We start from the raw sequence: 23,989 nt of genomic DNA, 5'->3' as shown, positions 1-23,989 counted from the left end.
TGTCCCCAGATCACCTGAAACTGCCTTCTTTCAGCAGCTGAATAGTGAAATCCCTCAAAACACTAAAAGACTGACCTGTATGATTCTAGCAGAAAGACTAGCAATTGCCAAATGCTGGAACAAGCCTGTGGTGCAATTTAAGTATGTCAAACAGAAACTAAACTGGGTCATGGTCAATGACAAACTCACTTGCACTCAAAATAATCAGTCAAGTACGAAAAAAAGTGGGACCCTTGAAGTTATTATTTATCGGTTGACTAGTGAGGTTTTGGGAGCACCTATTACTGTTTTTTTTTCTCTTCTCCTTTCTTTCTTTTTAAATCCTTGTCCCTAATATGTAAAATGACAATATACACCAAGTCTAATACACTTTAACTAGTGGCCTAAATTAGTTGGTTACATACAAATTTTCTGTTTTCTGACAGTCTTTGTCAGGAATGGACTGGCCAGCAATGGTGGGACTCACCTGCCTTTTGATCTGCAGTACCAGGGCTGGCCAGCGGGTGCTCCCAGCAATCAGAGACTCAACCTTTCAGCCAGCTAACACCTGGAACTGATGATACTGGTGTATTTAAGGGATGGCCAGACTTGCAGACTCTGCCTTGGTGTTGTGTTTGTCCTGGGCCCTGTATCTGTCCTGCATCCTGTTTCTGTTCCTTTGCTGACCCTGCCTGATCTGAACCGCTGCTGACTTCTCCTGCTCTGATCCCGGCTCGCTCCTGACCATCCCTCTGCCTGACCCTCTGTACCACGCTGCTTGCTACCTGTTCTGATCCCTGGCTTGTGACCCTGACCATCCCTCTGCCTGACCCTCTGTACCACGCTGCTTGCTACCTGTTCTGATCCCGGCTCGTTCCTGACCATCCCTCTGCCTGACCCTCTGTACCACGCTGCTTGCTACCTGTTCTGATCCCTGGCTTGTGACCCTGACCATCCCTCTGCCTGACCCTCTGTACTACGCTGCTAGCTACCTGCTGAACCTGGCCTGTGACCCCGACCCATTTCCGCTTGCTCCCCCTGTACCTACCTGCCCTATTGATATTGACCCGGCCTGCCTGACGACGCTTGCTTGTATGTACTGTTATCTGTGGGTGGTTGGTTTGGTTTGTTTGCACTGTATTATGTTTTAGTATTGTACTGCGTTTATGTTTGTATGGTTAGTGTTAATAAATTATATTGTTTATCACATATCTGAAGTCTGCGTTTCCCTGCGTCAGTCACACACCTCTGGTCACACCCTGGAGCCCTGACATTACACCAAGGCCAATCCTGACCAGAAGTGGCTGCACAGGGAAGCCATCTTGGCTTGTTGCTGGGAAGGATGGATCTGGATGAGGTTGAGTATTTATCTCTGCTAGTGCTTGATGACAGAAAATATGCTTATCAGACTCTGAAGGAGTATCCCAGGGATGAACTGCTAGAATGTATACGGCTCGCTCATGTTCTAGTAGATCAGGGCACAGATTTCTCTATGGTGCAGCCATTGATTAAGGTTTGTGTTGAGTTGGTTTCATCTGGTTTCCCCGAATGCAGGGATGAATTTTTGCCACCATTTAGTGCAGACCAGGTAGAGTCCCTGGTGTGGTTATTAGAGGATGATGTGGGTTACTTTCTGGAACGTTATTCCACATGTTCACCACAGATACTAAGAGATTGTATAAACGCAGTGCAGTCTTTGGTCAGACAGGCTTTGTGTAAGCTCAGCTTTGTTCAACCCATACTGCAGACATGGACAGACTTGTTGCACCCAGCCTCAGTCAGCTTACAAAAACTCAGTCCTGCTTCTAATCTATTTCCTCAAAGCTCTACTCCTGTATTCCCAACAACTCCCCCAGTTACAGCCCAGTATACTTGGCTATCTACCGCATGTCAGTACCCTGTTCCCACTCGCTGCACCTATCCTGCCTTTAACCCTGTAAAAAAGCCCTCTGTAGCAACTGCTCCCTCTCCTGTTCCATCCTCCAGTTCTTCTCTGTCTCCAGCTGCTCCATTCGTTTGCAGACCTGCGTTTACTTGCAGTGCTCCAGTAGTTAAAACCAGAAAAAAGCGAAAATTCTTTCCAACCAATACCATCCTGCCAGTAACCAAACCGGTGAACCTGCCTTCCGTGGTTCAGCCTGAAGCCTCTACTCAGCCTGAAGCCTCTACTCAGCCTGAAGCCTCTACTCAGCCTGATGCCTGTACTCAGCCTGATGCCTGTACGCAGCCTGATGCCTCTCTTCTGCCTGAAGCCTCTACTCGGCCTGAAGCCTCTACTCGGCCTGATGCCTCTACTCGGCCTGAAGCCTCTACTCGGCCTGATGCCTCTACTCGGCCTGAAGCCTCTACTCGGCCTGAAGCCTCTACTCGGCCTGGAGCCTCTACTCGGCCTGGAGCCTCTACTCGGCCTGGAGCCTCTACTCGGCCTGAAGCCTCTGCTCGCCCTTAAGCCTCTGCTCGGCCTGAAGCCTCTGCTCGGCCTGAAGCCTCTACTCAGCCGGACGCCGGAATTCAGCCTGATGCCTCTACCCAGCATGATGAACTGATCCAGCCTGACGATCCTATTAGGCCAGTTGACTCGATGCCCGCTGTTGATCCAGATGATCCGGTACCTGATCCGGTGCCCGCTATCGTGCCAATTGACTCAGAGCCCGCTGTCGTACCTGGTGACCCGATGCCCGCTGTCGAGCCAGACGATCCAATGCCTGGTGACCCGGTGCCCACTGTCGTGCCTGTTGACTCGGAGCCCACTGCCTTGCCAGATGACGCGGTGCCCGCTGTCGAGCCAAATTACCTGATGCCTGGTGACCCAGTGCCCGCTGTCATACCTGGTGACCCGATGCCCGCTGTCGAGCCAGACAATCCGGTACCTGATGACCCGGTGCCCACTGTCGTGCCTGTTGACTCGGAGCCCACTGCCTTGCCAGATGAAGCGGTGCTCGCTGTCGAGCCAAATGACTTGATGCCTGGTGACCCGATGCCCGCTGTCCAGTCAGACGATCCAATGTCTGACCCAGTGCCCGCGGTCATACCAGTTGACTCGGAGCCCACTGCCTTGCCAGATGACGCGGTGCCCGCTGTCGAGCCAAATGACCTGATGCCTGGTGACCCGATGCCCGCTGTCCAGCCAGACGATCCAATGTCTGACCCAGTGCCAGCGGTCATGCCAGTTGACTCGGAGCCCACTGTCGTGCCTGGTGACTCGGTGCCCGCCGCTTCGCCTGGGGGCCCGAGACCTGTCCCTCCGCCTGGGGGTCCGGCGCCCGCCGCTCTGCCTGGGGGTCCGGCGCCCGCCGCTCTGCCTGGGGGTCCGGCGCCCGCCGCCCCGCCTGGGGGCCGGAGACCCGTCGCTCCGCCTGAGGGCCCGAGACCTGTCACTCCGCCTGGGGGTCCGCCTGAGGGCCCGAGACCTGTCGCTCCGCCTGAGGGCCCGAGACCTGTCGCTCCGCCTGGGGGTCCGGCGCCTGACGCTCCGCCTGGGGGCCCGAGACCTGTCGCTCCGCCTGAGGGCCCGAGACTTGTCGCTCCACCTGGGGGTCCGCCTGAGGGCCCGAGACCTGTCGCTCCGCCTGGGGGTCCGCCTGAGGGCCCGAGACCTGTCGCTCCGCCTGGGGGTCCGGCGCCCGCCGCTCCGCCTGAGGGCCCGAGACCTGTCGCTCCACCTGGGGGTCCGGCGCCCGCCGCTCCGCCTGAGGGCCCGAGACCTGTCGCTCCATCTGGGGGTCCGGCGCCCGCCGCCCCGCCTGGGGGCCCGAGGCCCGCCGCCCCGCCTGGGGGCCCGGCGCCCGCCGCCCCGCCTGGGGGCCCGGCGCCCGCCGCTCCGCCTGGGGGCCCGGCGCCTGCCGCTCCGCCTGGGGGATCGCCGCTCCGCCTGGGGGCCCACCGCTCCGCCTGGGGGCCCGGTGCCTGTCGCCCCGCCTGGGGGCCCGATGCCTGTCGCCCCGCCTGGGGGCCCGGCGCCCGCCGCCCCGCCTGGGGGCCCGGCGCCCGCCGCCCCGCCTGGGGGCCCGGCGCCCGCCGCCCCGCCTGGGGGCCCGGCGCCCGCCGCCCTGCCTGGGGGCCCGGCGCCTGCCGCTCCGCCTGGGGGATCGCCGCTCCGCCTGGGGGCCCACCGCTCCGCCTGGGGGCCCGGTGCCTGTCGCCCCGCCTGGGGGCCCGATGCCTGTCGCCCCGCCTGGGGGCCCGGTGCCTGTCGCCCCGCCCGGGGGCCCGGTGCCTGTCGCCCCGCCCGGGGGCCCGGTGCCTGTCGCCCCGCCCGGGGGCCCGCTGCCTGTCGCCCCGCCCGGGGGCCCGCTGCCTGACACCCCGCCCGGGGGCCCGGTGCCTGCTGCTCCGCCCGGGGGCCCGGTGCCTGCTGCTCCGCCCGGGGGCCCGGTGCTTGCTGCTCCGCCCGGGGGCCCGGTGCCTGCTGCTCCGCCCGGGGGCCCGGTGCCCGCTGCTCTGCCTGGTGGCCCGCTGCCTGCTGCTTCGCCTGGTAATCCGATGTGCCTCTGCCCGGAGTCCTGCCCGATGTGCCTCTGCCCGGAGTCCTGCCCGATGTGCCTCTGCCCGGAGTCCAGCCCGGTGTGCCTCTGCCCGGAGTCCAGCCCGGTGTGCCTCTGCCCGGAGTCCAGCCCGATGTGCCTCTGCCCGGAGTCCAGCCCGATGTGCCTCTGCCCGGAGTCCAGCCCGATGTGCCTCTGCCCGGAGTCCAGCCCGGTGTGCCGCTGCCCGGAGTCCTGCCCGGTGTGCCAGTCTTTGATATCCCGCCAGTTACCAGACCCGGGCGGTGGAACATTTTGCCCAGCTAGGACTGTTTGCCGCTCCTTGAGGGGGGGGGGGTACTGTCAGGAATGGACTGGCCAGCAATGGTGGGATTCACCTGCCTTTTGATCTGCAGTACCAGGGCTGGCCAGCGGGTGCTCCCAGCAATCAGAGACTCAACCTTTCAGCCAGCTAACACCTGGAACTGATGATACTGGTGTATTTAAGGGATGGCCAGACTTGCAGACTCTGCCTTGGTGTTGTGTTTGTCCTGGGCCCTGTATCTGTCCTGCATCCTGTTTCTGTTCCTTTGCTGACCCTGCCTGATCTGAACCGCTGCTGACTTCTCCTGCTCTGATCCCGGCTCGCTCCTGACCATCCCTCTGCCTGACCCTCTGTACCACGCTGCTTGCTACCTGTTCTGATCCCTGGCTTGTGACCCTGACCATCCCTCTGCCTGACCCTCTGTACCACGCTGCTTGCTACCTGTTCTGATCCCTGGCTTGTGACCCTGACCATCCCTCTGCCTGACCCTCTGTACCACGCTGCTTGCTACCTGTTCTGATCCCGGCTCGCTCCTGACCATCCCTCTGCCTGACCCTCTGTACCACGCTGCTTGCTACCTGTTCTGATCCCTGGCTTGTGACCCTGACCATCCCTCTGCCTGACCCTCTGTACCACGCTGCTTGCTACCTGTTCTGATCCCTGGCTTGTGACCCTGACCATCCCTCTGCCTGACCCTCTGTACTACGCTGCTAGCTACCTGCTGAACCTGGCCTGTGACCCCGACCCATTTCCGCTTGCTCCCCCTGTACCTACCTGCCCTATTGATATTGACCCGGCCTGCCTGACGACGCTTGCTTGTATGTACTGTTATCTGTGGGTGGTTGGTTTGGTTTGTTTGCACTGTATTATGTTTTAGTATTGCACTGCGTTTATGTTTGTATGGTTAGTGTTAATAAATTATATTGTTTATCACATATCTAAAGTCTGCGTTTCCCTGCGTCAGTCACACACCTCTGGTCACACCTGGGAGCCCTGACAGTCTTACTGGTGTAACTGAACAGATATTTGGAGCTTACATTCAAAAATACATGCATACAAATCTATTTGATTTGCTCATACACACATTCTGTGCCAATCTAGTATTGATGATCGCTGATAAGCTGTATGTCTACTCCTTATGGGAGACTCTGTTATACTTTTGAATAAAACAAAAAAAAAGATTGAGTGTTTATAAAGCTAAAACATTTATCTTTATTGTACATCACAGGACACAGCAGATTTACAGTATTATTCCCTAAAGTAACACCAAATCTTCTTTTTTTTTTATTTTTAATATATTTATACTTACCTGCTACGTGGTGTTCAGATGCAGTGCAGTTTCACTTTAAGCTCCTACAGTAACCACCACACTGTTCACATGATAAAGTGCCTTGTCATCTCACTGATATTGCTATCTTAGCACGAGCCCTATTCCTTTTGAGTCAGCAGGCTATTTGTCTCACAGATGGTGGAGAGGAAGGGACACAGAGGGGGAAAGGTCCCAGGCTCCTCTGTCAGGTCAGGAAGAACCTAGCCATAGTTGCCCTGGTACATTTTTTTCCCTCCTTCCTCCATTTCCCCTTCTCTTCTCCCCAACTTATTTATGGAAGAGGAAATTGGAGGGCGACACAGTAGCAGATGACTGCACCCATGAACAGGGTGAGGCATAATAATCCTCCTCTGAGGACTCTCGGGAACCCCTGGGTCAGAGTTTGTTTCAGACTCAGAAGGCCTTTGTGGAAGTGGTTTTTGTGGAGTCCTCGTCTCAGAAAGTTCCATCCCGGGATTGTGGCAGCAGCCACAAAAAGTAGTTTTCCCAACTTAAGGATGTTTTATATGTGGTGTAGACCGTGTGTTCACTCTACTGAAGAGGTTCACCCAGCAATACCCTATGATGGAGTAACTCACTAAGAAGTGGGGTATGCCCCTGGCAAAAGCAGTGGGCTATTATCTGAACAAAAACCTTACAAGCTGGTAGGCGACATGTTGGATTTTAAAGAAAAATGTCTGAAAATCTTGTTTTAACGGGTGCTTGCCTTGCAATCAGTGGTTAAAACTATCGGAGTTGCCAGAATCTTAAGACTGGAATAACACATCTGTCCAGGGGGTTAGATTCCGCTAGCCGTGAAGTTGGTTTGAGCGAGGGTTTGTCAGATTTCCCTCAGGATCTTTGTATGGCTATTGATGCCTTGAGGGATTCCATTCAGCAGATTTTGTACTTGGGACTTTTGTCTGCACACATGCAGGATTCTTTGGCAAAAATATTGGTCTGCAGAATTACCTTGCAAGAAGCTGTCAGATGTTTTCTGTTTCATGTTTATTTGGGCCAGGCTTGAATAGGTATATCCAGAGAATTTGGGACAGTAAGAGTTCTCTTTACCACTTGGGAAGCAGGGTAAGACCAAATCAAAGACTGATTGCTCTCTTTACTTCCTCTATTGTAAGGAACTCCTTTCACCACTCTCAGGCTTCGAATTCCAGGTCAAAACCTCAATCCCAGTCCTGGACTTCCAAAATTGATATCTAATGTGGATTTCCTCCTCTGCCCTTTGTTTCTATGAATACACAAAAAAGCTTGTTGTGTTTGTAGGTAATATTAGTCTTCTTTCTCAGACTGTGGAAGTTCCAGTTCCAAAGGTTGAAAAGTTATGTGGTTTCTATTCAAACAATTCTATGGTTCCAAAATTAAATAGCAATATTAGTCCCATATTAGATCTCAAATATTGCAATACTTTTCTTTTTAAGTGCAAAGTTTTGTATGGAATCGGTGAGTTCAATGGTTTCCTCTCTACGACCAGGGGACTCATGGCTTCGGTTTACGTAAAGGACACCTACCTACGCCCTCATTTTTCTACTTCAACAGGGGTGTAGCTTGCAGTGGAAGATTGTCATTTTCAGTTTACGGCCCTGCCAGTCAGCCTGATCATGGGCCCCCGACCCAGAAGGTGTCTATTCTGGGGTATATGGACAATTTTGCTTCTTGGAGCAGTCTGTTCTTCTTTTGTAGCACAGTGTATCTCTTATGGTACACACTCTCCAGAAGTCAGCGATGATTCCAGCTCAGTGCTTGGAATATCTGGGCGTGCTCCTAGGCATTGTCCAGGCAAAGACGATTCTCCCTCTGAGGAAGTGCCTGCTCTGAGAAGTCAGATGGCTTATCTCAGTTCCCTGAGTTAACCCTTGATTTGTCTCATGAAGGTTTTGGGAAAGATGGTGGCTTTGTTTGAAGTAGTTCCCTTTGCTCAACTTCATTCCAGACCTCTGCAGCAGAATGTTCTGATGGTAAGTGACAGGAGGATGCAGTGGACGCTCCAGTGTCCTTACATCCCAGCATTTCAAAGACTTTGGACTGGTGGCTGCCTCCCCAATGACTGGAGGGAGGGAAATTCTTTCTCCCCCTTTCTTGGAAGGTGCTGACAACAGTCACCAGCTTAAGAGATTGGGAGAGGAGTTTGGGTTGGATCACCTTTCAGTGCGGGGGTGGGGGGCTTTTTTTCTCTGCAGGAGAGAACGTTGCTAATCAATATTCTGGAATTATGGGCTATCTGCCTTGTTCCTCCTGCATTGGTCGGTACAGCTGCAGGGTCTCCCTGAAGGTTTAGTCAAACAGGGCTATGGCCATGGCATATATAAATTATCAAGGAGACACCAGGAGGCAAGTGGCTCAGGAGGAAGAATACTCATCCTGTCTTAAGCAGAACTTCTCTGCAAGAAACAAATTGAGCGGCTTCCCTTTGATGCCAAACATTTATTTGAACCATCCTTGGATGCCTTCAGCCAGAAAGTGACAGTGCAGAAAAGCACAGGTCAGACATCAGTGATACCCTTGGAATCCATGCAGAGTCCTCTATTTATGGGCAGCACAGTGGCTAAATGGTTAGCACTTCCGCCTGGCAGTACTAGGGGCGCTGGTTCGAATCCCAACCACGGCCCCACCTGCCTGGAATTTGCATGTCCTCCCCATGCCTGCGTGGGTTTCCTCTGGGTACTCCGGTTTCCTCCCACACTCCAAAGACATGCTGGTAGGTTAATTTGCTCCTGTCTAAATTGTCCCTAGTATGTGTATGTATGAATGTAAGTTAAGGACCTTAGATTGTACGCCCCTTGAGGGTTAGGGACTGATGTGAATGTACAATATATATGTAAAGCGCTGCGTAAATTGATGACGCTATATAAGTACCTGAAATAAATAAATAAAAATTTAAGCATCGAGCTGTAAGCAAAAGTCTACATCTCAGTTCTGTAATAAGAACTGGGTCCCCAAGTCCTCCAGTTCTGGAGGCAAATCCTTCTCACAGTGAAGAGGTACTCTCGTTAATGCAGTTGAAAGGATGTTTACTGGCTTTCACAACCACCTGGATTGAGTCACAGGTGACTGGATCTGCAGTATGGTATCCAGGGCCTACATTTTGGATTTTAACAGTTTTCCCTCTCCACTCTTTATGCACTTAAGGGTATCTTCGGATTCACTAAAAAGAGTGGTTTTCTTTGCTGCCCTGTAAGGACTATTATCACTCTTGTGCTGCAAGAGTAGAGGTCTATTGGGTTCTATTCCAACCTGCCCACATTTCCCAAGCTAAATGGAGACTTCAGTGCGTCAATGGTGTTCAGGTGTCAGTGGATAGCAAAGATGCCTACCTTCGCATTTTCTCATTTTCCAGTCTTGCCAGCGGTTTTAGTGATTTGCAGTGATCACCGTTATCAGTTGGTAGTGTTGCCTTTTAACCTGTGTATGGCCCCAAAAGTGTTTACCAAAGTTTTGACTCCAGATCTGGGGTTGTTGAGGACTCAGACTATCCCCACTCAACATCAACCAGAAAAGGATGTCAAATGTACAGCAGACAGTGCAAGTACTGGAGAGGTTTGTCTGGGTGCTCAAACTCCAGAAATCTGCCTTGGTTCTGACATAACACCTGGAGTACATAGACTTGGTACTTGACATGGCAGAGGCTACTTCTGCAGTCCAGGTGGCCTGGGGCCATTGGAAAGTCCCTCAATTCATACCTGCATGCTGGTGCTGGGGAAGATGGTAGCCACCTTTGATGTGGTCCCCTATGCCAAGTTTCACTCCAGAGCTTTGCAGCTCAATATCCTGTCATAATGGACAAGCATCAGAAGTCCATGGATCTACCAATGTATCTGACTCCCAAATCCAATTGCAATCTGGAATAGAGGATATTGACGCAGATTTTGCATACCGGAAAATTCTTCCTTCCAATGAATTGGAAATGTCTTAATGACAAATGCCAGTCTGCCGGCCTGTGGAGGTGTTCTCAGATGACCTCTCCGACGTCAGAGGAGCAGAAGTTGCCAGTCAACATCTTGGAACTTTGGTCAGTTTGACTGGTTCGGCTACATTGGTTTGTCTACTTTCAGGTTTTTCCCATCAGCGTGCAGTTGGACAATGCTACAGCTGAGATATACATAAGCCATCAAGAAGGAATAAGAAATCAAGCTTCTCAGGAAGATGCAGATCTGAACTTGCCAAGGACCAGATTTGCTATCGCAGGGTATGATTTTCCATCCTGCTTTACAGCCACTGGCCTTGCTGGCATTGCTTTTGAAGCCCAAGTCATGAGGGATAGGGGTGTTTCTGACTCTGTAGTCCTTACCCTCCTCCAGAAAGGTGTACCATCGTATATGGAATGCTTACTTTGACTGGTGTGAGGCTTGTAAGTTATACCTGACTGTATTCTGTGGGGCACATTTTGGCTTTTCTCCAGTCTGAGATGTCTTTGGCTTTAAGTACCATCAAGGGACAGATCTCAGCATTGACCTTTCATGTCTCATTCCTTGGTTAAAGCTTTTGTGCAGGGTCACAACAATTGTTCCACCTGTGCACCCCTCCCTCTTGTCCCCTTGAAGCCCTAACTTGGTCTTGATGGTTTTGCAGACTTTGAACCTTTCCAAATGAGATTCCCTTGTCACTTATTATGCACAAGGTTGCATTTTTAGTTGCTGTTCCCTTGGCTTGCATGGTCACAGAATTAGTTGCACTTACCCTTTCTCCTTCACCAAGTGGCGTTGAGGCTTCGGTCCTCTTTCTTACCTAAGGTGTTTTCTTTGTTTTACCTATATTAGGACAGTATGTTGCCATCTTTTTGTTCTAATCCTTAGCCTCCCAAGGAAAGTGTGATTCAATCTTTGGATGTTGTTTGACCTGTTTGAGTTTATTTAAAGGCGGCTTCTTCTTTTTGACAATTGGATCCGCTTTTTTTTTGCCTGCAGATCCTCACAGGGCTTTTTGATCCACTATCTGTAGGTGGATTCATCAGTTCATTTTTAAGGCCCATGGGAACAGCAGACCCTAAGAGCTTGGTATGAATGGGGGGGACCCCACAATGTTTTATAATTTTTTAAATTATTTTGAATGCCCTTTCTATGCAGCTGAGCTGCAATATGTAGGTGGGGTGTTGTGTGGGTGTGGCATTGGCTTGAGTGTAGGCAGAGACACGGGGGCCCTATTATCTCTTATTGCCCGGGGACACTATGCGTTGTCAGTCCGCCCCTGCAGGTAAGTCAAAATTTCTATTTTTTAAGCTATTAATCATAAAGTGGTTTTTATGTCGTCTTTTTTGCTGCTTATCAGTGGGCATCAAACACATTTTGATCGTACATAAATGGCTATACTGCATGTGACAGAATAAGGGTATATGTTCAAAGTAATACTTATACAGAAGAGCTACTGAACTGAAGATCATAGAAAACTCTTTAAGTAGGTTTCATATACGCCAGTATTGGCTTATACAATTATTTTATTGACTAATAATATACTGAGAATCAAGTTTTTCTATTTACAGCAACTCTATAGCGTTCACTCAATCCAAGAAGCATTAAAATGAAAGACTTTGCCAGGAACAATGATTCTCTAATTACAGGCTTTTTATTGGTTATGTGAACACCATCAGCTAACCATCACTGAAGCTAGGGCCTTTTTTTGTCTGTTGATCAAACATTCTGCAATCTTATTGTTCTAGACTGAGACAATACGGTATATCAGATTTTCTAGGCACTAAATACCATTTAAAATCAACCACCTATGAGCTTTATAATCACTTGTGTCCTTATCCTTACTAAATGATATGTTATGGTAATCATAAAATGCAACAGCTTGTTATAATCATTACACAGCAGTTTACACAGGTGTTTAGGCCTAATTAGCCAATGGGCTTGCTGATTGGCAGACGTCAATGCTAGCGCATCATTTGTTTTAAAATCTTATGATTTCTTTCCTCTGTAAAAACAGCTTTTCTCCTGACATTATTCTTATAGTAGTCATTTTCAACTTTAAGAATTATTATTTTTTTTTTTTTAATTAATATCTTATTAAATTTTACTTTTCATCTATTCCATCCTTAAAAAAAATTCAATTTCACTTATTCCACTATTTTCACCCCACATACAAAAATACAAAACTTCCCCACCCTATCCCAATCAGTACCTTCCCTCCCTTCCCCCCACCCTCCCCTCCACTCTGCATCATTCCCTTCTCTTTTGAAGTCCTAGGGTATTTAATCTATTCCTATTTCCTATACACTTTCAAATAGTTTATCCTTCTTAAACTCCTCCCACTTTTTTCCATTTCTCACAAAAACACTCCATTTTATCCTCATCCATATGGTATAATTCTTCCATTCTATATATCTGATCTACCTTTCTAATCCAATCCATTATTTTTGGTGCTTCCTGTTCCATCTAAAATTTAGGAATCTGACTTTTTGCTGCATTAATATAATGCAATAACCCATAATTTTTGTATTTTTCGACTGTTAACTCTGTTCTATGTAAGAGACATTTCCCTGGATCCCAGTTATTTCCTGTATCTGGATTATTTCTTCCCAATATTCTTGGATTTTATAACACTCCCACCAAATGTGACCTACCGTGCCCTGTTCCCCACATCCCCTCCAACATAAAGGTGATTTATCCTTATTTTGTTTGTGTACTAAATTTGGTGTCATATACCCACCTAGACATATATTTATAGTTCATCTCTACATCTATCATACTCACATTACAGTGTATTAACTTATAAATCTTTATTTGTTTATCTTCCTCTGTCCTTAACCACCTCCCGTCTGGCCGTTGTATATAAACGGCCGGACGGTGGCACTGTAGGGTCTGGTGGCCGTCTATAAACTCCCTGGGAGCGCGCAGCACCGCGATCCGGTGCCCGCTGTGTCCTCCGGACACAGTGAAACACCGATCGTCGGACGGGACCTCTGTACGAGGTCCCGATCATGTGATCACTGATTGGCCAATCAGTGATCACATGCAAAGTAGTAAGCAAGATGTCACTTCTGACATCATTGCTTACTACGTGTGAAATCTGTGAATGATCACAGAGGTCATATGGTACAAGGCTATTCACAAAAGCCTTGTACCATGTGACAAGCTGTGACCAATCACAGCTCACTCAGTACTTCTCAATGAGTGTAAGAATGCACACAGAGAGAAAGAGAAATGATTGCTTTTACATCCTATATGGGTGTAAAAGCAATCAGTGTAAAAAAAAAGAAAAAAATCATCACCCCCCACAAGTAGTACAGTGTCACCATGGTGACACTGTACTGCTAGGGTGACAGTATGTAAAAAAATAAATAAAAATAAAAAATAATATAAAAAAATAAAATAAAAATGTAAAAAAAAATGTTTAAAAATTATAATTTTTGCTTATAAACTAATTTGGATTTTTTTTTTTTTACTAAAAAGATAACGGAATAAATTTTGGCTAAGATTTATGATGAAATATTATTTATTTGCAAAATTGTATAAAAAAAACACTTTTTTTCAAAATTTTTGGACATTTCATATATATAGCAAAAAAAATACGAATCCCAGTGGTGAATAAATACCACCAAAATAAAGCTTTATCTGTCTCAAAAAAATGGTAAAAAATTCATTTGGGTACAGTGTTGCATGACCGCACAATTGTCATTCAAAGTGTGATAGCGCTAAAAGCTGAAAATTGCCCTGGTCAGGAAGGGGGTAAAAGTGTCCGGTCTGGAAGTGGTTAATCCTAATTCTCTTTCCCATCTCGCCATATATGTAGGGATCGTGTTTGTTATTAACTTAGTGAATATTTTATATATTTTTGAAGTTTCATGTTTCCCATCCCCCTGTGTGCTGAACAAAATTTCAAATGGATTCCACTTTTCTTTTTTCCTTAAGGGCCTAGGAAGTTTTTCTATGAAATGTTTCATTTGTAAATACCGCCACTCATCTACTTTAGTGAACAACTCCTTCTTCCTTTTCATTTCCACTAGTGGGCAAATTTCCTCACCTTTGATAAGGTCTTTTAACTGTGCATCTCCTTTTTTTTATCCATCTCCCTGCAACCTTTTCATTCCCCAGCAGGAAGAAATCTGTGTTTACAATAGGCATTAACATTGAGTTAAATTCCCATCCCATCTGTTTGTGCATTGTGTCCCAAACTCTCAAAACAATTCTTGTAAATACACTGGTGCTATCTTTCATTCCACGATATTGAGGTGGTAACCATATTATCTTACTCAAATTAGTTTTACTTAATGTGTTTTCTATATTTATCCAACTTTTCTCCTGTGCATTATGTGTCCAATCAAAAATTTGTGCTATCAATACAGAGTTATAATATCTCTTAAGATCAGGAACACCCAATCCCCCATTTTCTTTGTCTCTAGATAGAACTTCGTAACTTATTCTAGGTTTTTTTTTTTCTCCATATAAACTTAATTTTTATCATAATTTTTTTCATTATCCTAAAATACTGTCCTGGCAGCTTTATTGGGATCATCTTAAATTTATATAAAATATTTGGAACAATTACCATTTTAATTAGATTTATTCGTCCTATCCAAGATATACCACCTATCCCAAACTTTCTCATTTCGTCTTTAATTTAATAATGGAATATAATTTGCTTTATATAGGTTCCTTAGAGATATGGTTAAATTTATTAATAAGTAGTTTAGTTCTTTTTCTTTCCACAACAAAGGAAAATTATTTTTGTAATGCCTTTTTCTCTCTTGGAAGATTTACATTCAAGATTTCTGTTTTAGTTGGATTAATTTTTAGGTTAGACAGCTCCCCATATTCCTTCAATGTTTTCATTAAATTGGGTAATGTTATCCTTGGGTTACCTACATAAAAAAACAAATTGTCGGCATACGCCACTACTTTATGCTCTGTCTCTCCAGTCCAAATTCCCTGACTGGTCCCGTTATACATCTTAAAGCTCTCTGATAATTCTCCATTAACCTTTATTACCGCAGATGGTTGACTATACAATTTCCCTATCCATTCTCTCAATTTAGGGCCCATCCCCAGAGTTTTCAGTGTATCCAGCATATACCCCCAGTCTAATCTGTCAAACTCTTTCTCGGCGTCTACGAACAGTAACAAAACTGGGCGTTTTTATCTTTTACTTTTTTGTATAAGCAATAACGATCTTAGTCCGTTATCCCTACCCTCTCTCCCAGGGACAAACCCCACTTGGTCCATATGGATCCACTCTGGCATTAAATCCTTTAACCTATTTGCTAAAACTTTTGCATATAGTTTAGTGTCTATATTTAGTAAGGATATTGGTCTATAACTAGAACACTGTGTACTATCTTTCCCTTCTTTTGTTATTATTGTATTATGAGCTTGCAGGGATTCCTCTCTTATTTCCATTTCCCCTCCCAATGCATTCATATATACACTCAATTTAGGTATCAATTGATCTTTAAATTTCTTATAATATCTCACAGTATACCCACCCGGACTTGGACTTTTCCCATGCACATTGAATTTCTTCTTCTGATATTGGTCTCTCAAGGGATATTAACTGATCTTTTCCCAATTTCGGTAACCCCGCCTCTTTTAAATATATCTGTCTTTTTTTTCTTCTTTCTTCCTCTTCTCTTACGGACCGTTGAGGGTTGATATTATTTAATTTACTATAATAATCTTTAAACACTTTTGCAATATTTTTGGTAGAATATTTTAGTTCTCCTTTATTATCTCTTATTTTCTATATATAGTTCTTACCTTTCTTTTTTCTTTGAGCTCTCATTAAAACTTTTCCTGGTCTATCTCCCTACCGATATCTTTCACTAATCATCTTATTAAACACTCTCCTTTTTTCTTCCTCCATTAAATTATTTAATTCTTTTCGTTTTTCCATTATATTCTACTTGATCTGTTTTGTTATTTTCCTGTTCCTGTTCATGTACCTGTTCTAATTCAAATAGTTCTCTAAGAAGCATGTTGATTCTCTCATTCCTTTCCTTTTTCTTTTTCACCCCAATCTCTATTAAGATTCCTCTAATATAAGCCTTATGGGCTTCCCACACAGTCGCTACAGACACCTCTTCAGTCTCATTTCTTTCAAAATATTTCTCTTTCTCTTTTGATTGTTCTGTCTCCTGATCCTAAAGAAGTGTCTCATTTAATCTCCACGTGTTTATCTTTTTATGTTCTCCTCCCTATCTCAACCTCATTGTGACAGGTGCATGATCCGATAGTGTTATAACTTCTATTTTTGCTTTCACCAGAGACTCTATGGCAGTGGTTCTTAACCTTGTTGGAGGTACTGAACCCCACCAGTTTCATATGCGAATTCACCGAACCCTTCTTAATTGGAAAAATAAAATATGATTTTTAAAATTCAAAACATAGGTATATATTTATACATAGGTGCACAAAATGAACAAAACCGTTAAGAACAAAGAACAAAACCATTAAAACATGATTTTCACACAAAAACAAAAACATAATAATGAATATTTACTGCACGAATCATATGAGTCGGGTGTGTGTCTTCACCTCTGCCGAACCTGCGAGACTGACTCACTGAACCCCTGGGGTTCGATCGAACCCAGGTTAAGAACCACTGTTTTATAGTAATTCATCCCCCATATAGTAATTCATCTCCCATATAGTAATTCATCCCCCCTATAGTAATTCATCCCCCATATAGTAATTCATCCCCCATAGTAATTCATCCCCCCTATAGTAATTCATCCCCCATATAGTAATTCATCCCCCATAGTAATTCATCCCCCATATAGTAATTCATCCCCCATATAGTAATTCATCCCCCCTATAGTAATTCATCCCCCATATAGTAATTCATCCCCCATAGTAATTCATCCCCCATAGTAATTCATCCCCCATATAGTAATTCATCCCCCATATAGTAATTCATCCCCCATAGTAATTCATCCCCCATATAGTAATTCATTCCCCATAGTAATTCATCCCTCATAGTAATTCATCCCCCATATAGTAATTCATCCCCCATAGTAATTCATCCCCCATATAGTAATTCATCCCCCATAGTAATTCATCCCCCATATAGTAATTCATCCCCCATAGTAATACATCCCCCATATAGTAATTCATCCCTCATGGTAATTCATCCCCCATATAGTAATTCATCCCCCCTATAGTAATTCATCCCCCATATTAATTCATCCCTTATATAGTAGTAGTAAGTAAGTAGCAAGTAGTAAGCCAAGTCCCCCCTGTGTCAATTCACTTACCTTTGCTCCGCGCGTTCCTCTCGCCGTATTCCCGCGCCGTTCCGGTCTTCAGAGCGGACTGTGAGAGGAGCCTAGCTCCTCTCACGTTTGTCACGCTGCCCCGCCTACACACATCCTGACAGCCAATCACTGGCTATCAGGATGTGAGTGGCAGCGAGACTGGCCAATCATTGCATTTGAGCGCGCTGCCCTGGCTGTTTTTTTTTTTTGGATCACGCTGCAGAGTCCCTGCCGCCCGAGAGGAGGGAGGGGAGCGGGCGCCCGGCACACAAGAGCCGCATTAAAGCGTGTAAAGAGCCGCGGCTTGCCGACCACTGGGCTAAGCGATGTTGCGTGACCACCTGCAGCCAATGATGGACAAGCGGGGCATGTCATCACGAATCATATGAGTCGGGTGTGGGTCTTCACCTCCGCCGAACCCGCGAGACTGACTCACCAAACCCCTGGGGTTCGATCGAACCCAGGTTAAGGACCACTGCTCTATGGGGTTTATTTACTAAAGCTGGAGAGTCCAAAATCAGACTCCCTTCTGCATAGAAACCAATCAGCTTCCAGGTTTCATTGCCAAAGCTTCATTGAACAAGCTGAGGTTAGAAGCTGATTGGTTTCTATGCAGAAGGGAGTCTGATTTTGGACTCTCCAGCTTTAGTAAATAAACCCCTATGAGTCTATGATCTAGCAATATATAATCCAATCTTGAGTACATCTCATGTGCATGGGAATAAAATGTATAATCTCTGTTATTCAGATTTTTAATTCTCCAGCTATCCACCAACTGACAATCTTGTATTGTTTTCCTTAATACTTTCAAATATTTATTACCCTCTCCCAGCACATGTGACATCGTATCCATCTGCGGTTCCATGCAACAGTTAAGATCCCCTGCCACAATTAGTTTACCTTTTTTAAAATCTAATAGCTTCTTCAATATTTTCTTTAGATAGACCTCAGATTTTTTTTTAGGGCGGTATATATTTGTCAATGTACATTCTACCTCTTGCAATTTCCCCTTTAAGAATATAAATCTCCCCTCCAGATCCTCCATTTTGTCTTCTAAACTAAACCTTATATTTTTCGCAAACCCAATTGCTACACCTTTAGCACGCTTGGTTGGGGAGTCTGCATAGTACCATATTGGGTAGTGCTTAGAATATAATCTCACATTTGTTTCTTGTATTAGGTGGGTATCCTGTATAAACACTACTTCAATAAATCTTTTTTGTATTTCTCTAAGTATCTTGAATCTTTTTTCCGGGCTGTTTAACCTTTTAACATTATAAGTCATAAAATTAACCTCTTCCATTACTATATGTTTTTCCATTCTTTCATTCCCTAGGATTTTCCCTACTTCTTCTATCTCCTCTCTTTATGCCGAGTGTCACCCTTATCCCTCCCTCCTCCCTCACCTTTGACCTCTTACCCTCCCCCTCCCCCCCATTCCCCTTTCCCTCCCCTCCCATTACCCTCCCTATCCCTTAGGCTACCTTTTTGCCTACAAATTATTTGTGGTCCTAATCCCACTTTTGATTCAACTTTAAGGTGGTGCTCCGACCCTGTATGACTCCCCAGCCACCCATTCTCCTCCATGTCCTACCACTCTCTATATCCAATAAGTCTCCAACGACCTATCCGAGTGGAAGGAATGGAGGGAAATGGAAGGGGGCAAAGGGAGAGGAAAGAAGAAAGGGAAAAAAAAAAGACCTCCCACTCCCTCTCCTCCCCTCTACTCTCTATTCCTGCTTCTAACTAGCTGCCAATCCTATTTTTCAATAGCCCATATCTCTCCCTCCTCTTCTTCTCACCCAGGTATCTCTACTCTCTGCAGTTCAAGTCTCTCACAAAAGTCTCTCATATCTTCAGGAAATCTCAGTCTTGCTGTAACTCCATTTTTCCAACCGAATAAACATGCCGGGAAGCCCCATCTATATTGCATGTTTTGCTTCTTCATCTGCTCTAATAATAGTTTCAGAAGTCTCCTTCTTGTCAATGTCTCAGCTGCTTAATCTGAATATTTATTTCTCCATACTTAATTGCTGTTCTTCCTTTGATCTTCTTCCATATCTCTTCTTTATCCCCATAGTTATGGAATTGCACAATTATATCTCTCGATTTTTCTTTACTCCTCTCTTGTTGGAACTTTCCTATTCTATATACACAATCCAATTTAAGAGTCTCTGATGCAGATCTGTCCATTATGGTGTTCATCATTTTACATATTATCCCCATTAGATCTTCACCGTGAGAAATCTCTGGTATTCCTCATATCCTTAGATTACATCTCCTATCCCTATTTTCTTGATCCTCTATCTTATACAGCAGCTTTCTTTGTTCTTTTCTCATTTCTAACGTCCATTTTTCTAATTTCAAAATAGTTTGGGCATGTTTATTCACTTTTCCCTCCGTCTCTTCCACTCTAGATAGCATTTGCCCCAGATCTTTCTGTATTATCGCCATCTCTTGTTTTATTGATTTTTCAAGACTTTTAAACATTTCTGCTATTTCTTTTTTATTTGGCATTTGTAGTTCCTTTTCTTGTTCTCCCGCTTCCACTCTTTCATTTGTTCACTGCTTTTAGCCATTCCCAGGGATAGTCTAGGACTGTTTTCCATACTGATTTCCAGCTCACTTCTTTCACTTATTCCTTGTTGTCTTTCTGTCAAAATTCCCCTGTGAGGGTATATATTTATTGGTATATATATCAACTTTCATAATTATAATGAGCTTCAAGCGGAGTTCCACCCACCCTGTCAAAAAATAAAAGTCAGCAGCTACAAAAACTGTAGCTGCTGACTTTTAAAAAACAGCCACTTACCTGTCCCTCGGTCCCGCAGTGTCCCCCCCGCAGCCCATTTCACCGGCCGTCCTGTATTCCAGGAGGCCGGCATCTTCAGTGTGGGCACCCGGCTGTGATACCTTGCGGCTTCACAGCTGGGTACCCACTGCTCATGCGCTTCGTGAATGGTCCTGTAGTCTTCTGGGACCTGTCACATGTCCCAAAAGACTATAGGGAGGACACCTTCCCCTTCTAATGGCTGAGGCGATCGGACTGGAAGTGGGAGCGGGTACCTGTCAAATTTGGGTACCCGCACCCCCCACCGCCCACCAAAGGTGCCAATCCTTAATGGGGAGTGGGGGAGCAGTCCTTAAAGTGGAAATTCCCCTTTTGGGTGGAGCTCTGCTTTAACTTCTGGTTTCATTTACTAACACAATATTTAAACAGTATCCCAATTTAATACAATATAATTACCAGAATTGACAGTGCCACAGTCTAGTTTAAATATGTCTTCCATAATACTTGTAGGATTGCGATCTAGTGCTGCCATGTTTGTGTAGACTCAGGATGCTCTTACTCCAACTTTTGAGGTGACCACTATCCTATGCTGATAGACAGATACAAATACTTAAAGTATTAATAAGAGTGCTTTCTGGTGTGGTTTGACTGCATCATGAGAGTAGCGCAGCTTACCCGCATGTTTGGTATGGGTTAGCTGCGCTTTCTGGGTAGTTTGAAAGTGCTCTAAAGCCAAACCTTTTTTTTTTTGTGGATAGAGTAGAGAATAGTTAAAGGTAAACACCAGGCAGATATAAAAGACACACATTTTGAGGTGTCCATTACACCTAAAAACATGTCTGCACAGGCCCACAAATTAGCTGATCAGGAGTGGAGTTTTATATAGCTGCTGATGGTCATCAAAGTCAATGTCAGAATGGTTATAAAAGTTGGCTTAACAAATCCTGCCTAAATAGAAGTGGCATGTGTATTTTTACATGGTGTCATTTGTGTGTTTCATCCCGATCTGTGCAGTAATTCAATATGAGGCAACTCCTGCACATTGTTGCTGTGCAGAAGCTTTCTGTAATTAAGACTGGTCTTTTCTGCTCTCTCGTCATGTGCAAGATGACTGGTTTTGTATCCACCCCCCTAGCTTCCTGCAGACATCCTGTAGTAATAGAACCTGCTGGGTTCCACCCACAGCTCACTGCCCAGGATATCTGCAGCACATACTGTAGATGGTGTCATGACTCTTTTCATTCAATCATCAGTCACATAAAACAATACAACAAACATATATTCAGTGGCACAATCAGTTAAATAAAGATTTCAGTCATTTATCAATGGAAGATAATCACAGTAGACTGAGCAGATGACTGTATATGTCAGAGGATAGGTCCAGCAGGTGTCAGACGAAATCAGATGGTAGGTAATGTGAGGTCCACGGGTCCCAAGTTTTGTGAAATGTATGCATGGTGTCATTAAGTAAGATTAGCTGTCAGTTTCTCGTTAGTGTGCATGCACTGTATCTTATTCTTTACTGCCACTAAAGAAAGGAAGTCGGATAGCCAAACATTCGCTATAACTTGCTTGATAGCTGTACAAATATGTGTGTTAAGTTTAAGTTGGTATTTGGAAAGCCTATCTGGTTTCAAATTGAGCAAGGCTTCCCTAGGAAGTTCCCAAATATCAATATTGAATATTGTTTTCAACATATTGTAAACTTAGGTCTGTAGAGTATTGACAATTGGGCAAATCCACCATATGTCCAGGTACCCGGATCTGAACATCCACAAAAGCATGTCCCTGCGTGCCTCAGGGTATAACGTGCAGTTCGAGTTGGGACTATATATCAGTGATATAGTATTTTGTAATTAGTTTCAATTGCCAAAATGTTTTGGAACATGATTTAGTAGTGTTGTTTGTTTGTAGGGTATGGAATGATATCACTACTCTTTTAACATGGTAATATTTAGGTTTTCAAAGGCAAAAGATGGACACAAAATGGATTTCGATTATGTGTGGCTATTTAGGAATACATTTCAGTGAAAGTTTTTGTCCCTGGAATACAACTTTATGCTCTTGGATCTACACACTCATAAAAAAGCACCCTCAGACTGCTCAAAAAGTGTCTGTGGCCTGGTTTCAGCTGTCTTCTCACTTCCTCCAAAATCTATTGCTCCTTCACACACACAGCTGCCTGTGAAGCCAGTCCTGTAGGCAGAGGGGGATTGAGTAATGTCAGTTTTGGCATGGCACCATAGCATGGGTAAGGCCAGACACAGGACACAATGCAGGTAATGAAACAACAAAGCATATCCATCTATAATGTGTACTTGTCTTAATTAAGAGCACTATGTATCATTTCTGTCTGCTGCCTCATTCCTTTGCTATCTGCATGACTCACTTCTGACAAGTTTTCCTGATGCCAACAGGAAAATGGTGACAGGGGAGGTACCTCCAGCAAATTGAATCCATCCTTAGCTCTGCTCCTGTGAGCTGTGTGCCGGGGGATGTGCCTCTTTCCTCCAATCAGCTCTCAGAGGTCTCCTCAATGAGCTCAGTAGAGTGTAATTTCTGCTTTCTGACCCCTTTTTTCTGAACTCTCAGACAAGCTTTATAAATTTAGCACTTTGAGCAGATGTGCAGACGAAGAGGAGACTGCAGATAGGTGCAGTTTATATAGGAAGATTTGTTTCATCTTTGTGTATCACCTGAGGCCAGTCACATCACTGGGTATGTTTCAGGGTATATAGCTACTTTGAATCTGAACTCCAGCCTTACCTTTAGTCTTGCACATTTGTACAGGTTCCTCTCCTGTATTGAAATTAATTATTCTGATTTGACTGATTTTCCTCCCCAGCAGTACTGTCCTTGACTCATCACTTTCATTTCCTGGATTTTGTGCAAATGCAACCTGTCTAGAAATGCCCCCTCTTTCAGACTCAAATCCCCCATTTTAGTCTTTACATAACTCCTCCCAAGAACCAGATCACTGTTTGTGTAGCGCTATACCCTTAGGAGTTGCTGGTGAATTGAGTTCCTCTATAGTCCTGCACAGCCACTGCACATTTTCCATTCAGACTTGCTTCACGAGACAGAAAAACAGTCCTTGAGCTTTGTTTTAAAGTTTTATTGGGGGTGTCAGCCTCTCCTGGTGTACCACCCCAGACCCCAGATAAATCCTCTTCTTATCCAGCTGTCTGGAGGAATCCTTGAGCATGGGAAGTGAAAGCAGTCACTTAAATGTAACAGTCTCAGGTGTAGAGCTAGTCAGGTTCCCCACTTAAATGCTCTCTCCTCTTTCTGGCCCAGGGGGTATAGGTGTATTCACTGAGTCCTCCTCTGTTAAAGTTGGGTAGGTGGCTGCTACCAGGCCTATCAGCTGGGCCGCTCCTTCCCTGCCGTCAGGTGGTCCTCTCTCAGGGGGCCAGTTAAGTCCACAGCTTTCTTCCCTTCAAGGTCCCTCTGCCTGGAGGTGAGCCCCTTCCAGCCTGGGCTCCCTCCCAGGCTCCTACACTTCAGCCTCACTTCTCCATCTTCCACCCACACTCTCTCTTGCTGCGGAGCAAGCTACAGCACTTTTAAGGGTGTCCCAGCCCCTTGCCAAGCCTTCTGTTAGGGATTGGCTGAGGCCCCTCAAGAACAAAAGGTATACCGCTCAGGCAAACAATACAGATCAATCCACAACGGGTGCAGGCTCTGGCTCGCCACCACAAATGATGCAATAGGAAGAAGGGTCAGCCACACACCGTAGGATAGATGATTATAGTGTGTATTTATTGATCCATAGGACACACAAAACACCAGGACATGAATACAGGACTTGTTAACGTGTTTTACGCGATCTCATGCTTAATCATAACTAATGATTAAGCAGGAGATCATGTGAAACGTGTTAACAAGTCCTGTATTCATGTCCTGGTGTTTTGTATGTCCT

The sequence above is a fragment of the Staurois parvus genome, unplaced genomic scaffold, assembly GCF_062004578.1.
Source record: "Staurois parvus isolate SC_StPar_1 unplaced genomic scaffold, SC_StPar_1.0 ptg000147l, whole genome shotgun sequence".
In the NCBI taxonomy this organism is placed as follows: domain Eukaryota; kingdom Metazoa; phylum Chordata; class Amphibia; order Anura; family Ranidae; genus Staurois; species Staurois parvus.
Note: the sequence above shows the minus strand (reverse complement) of the source record.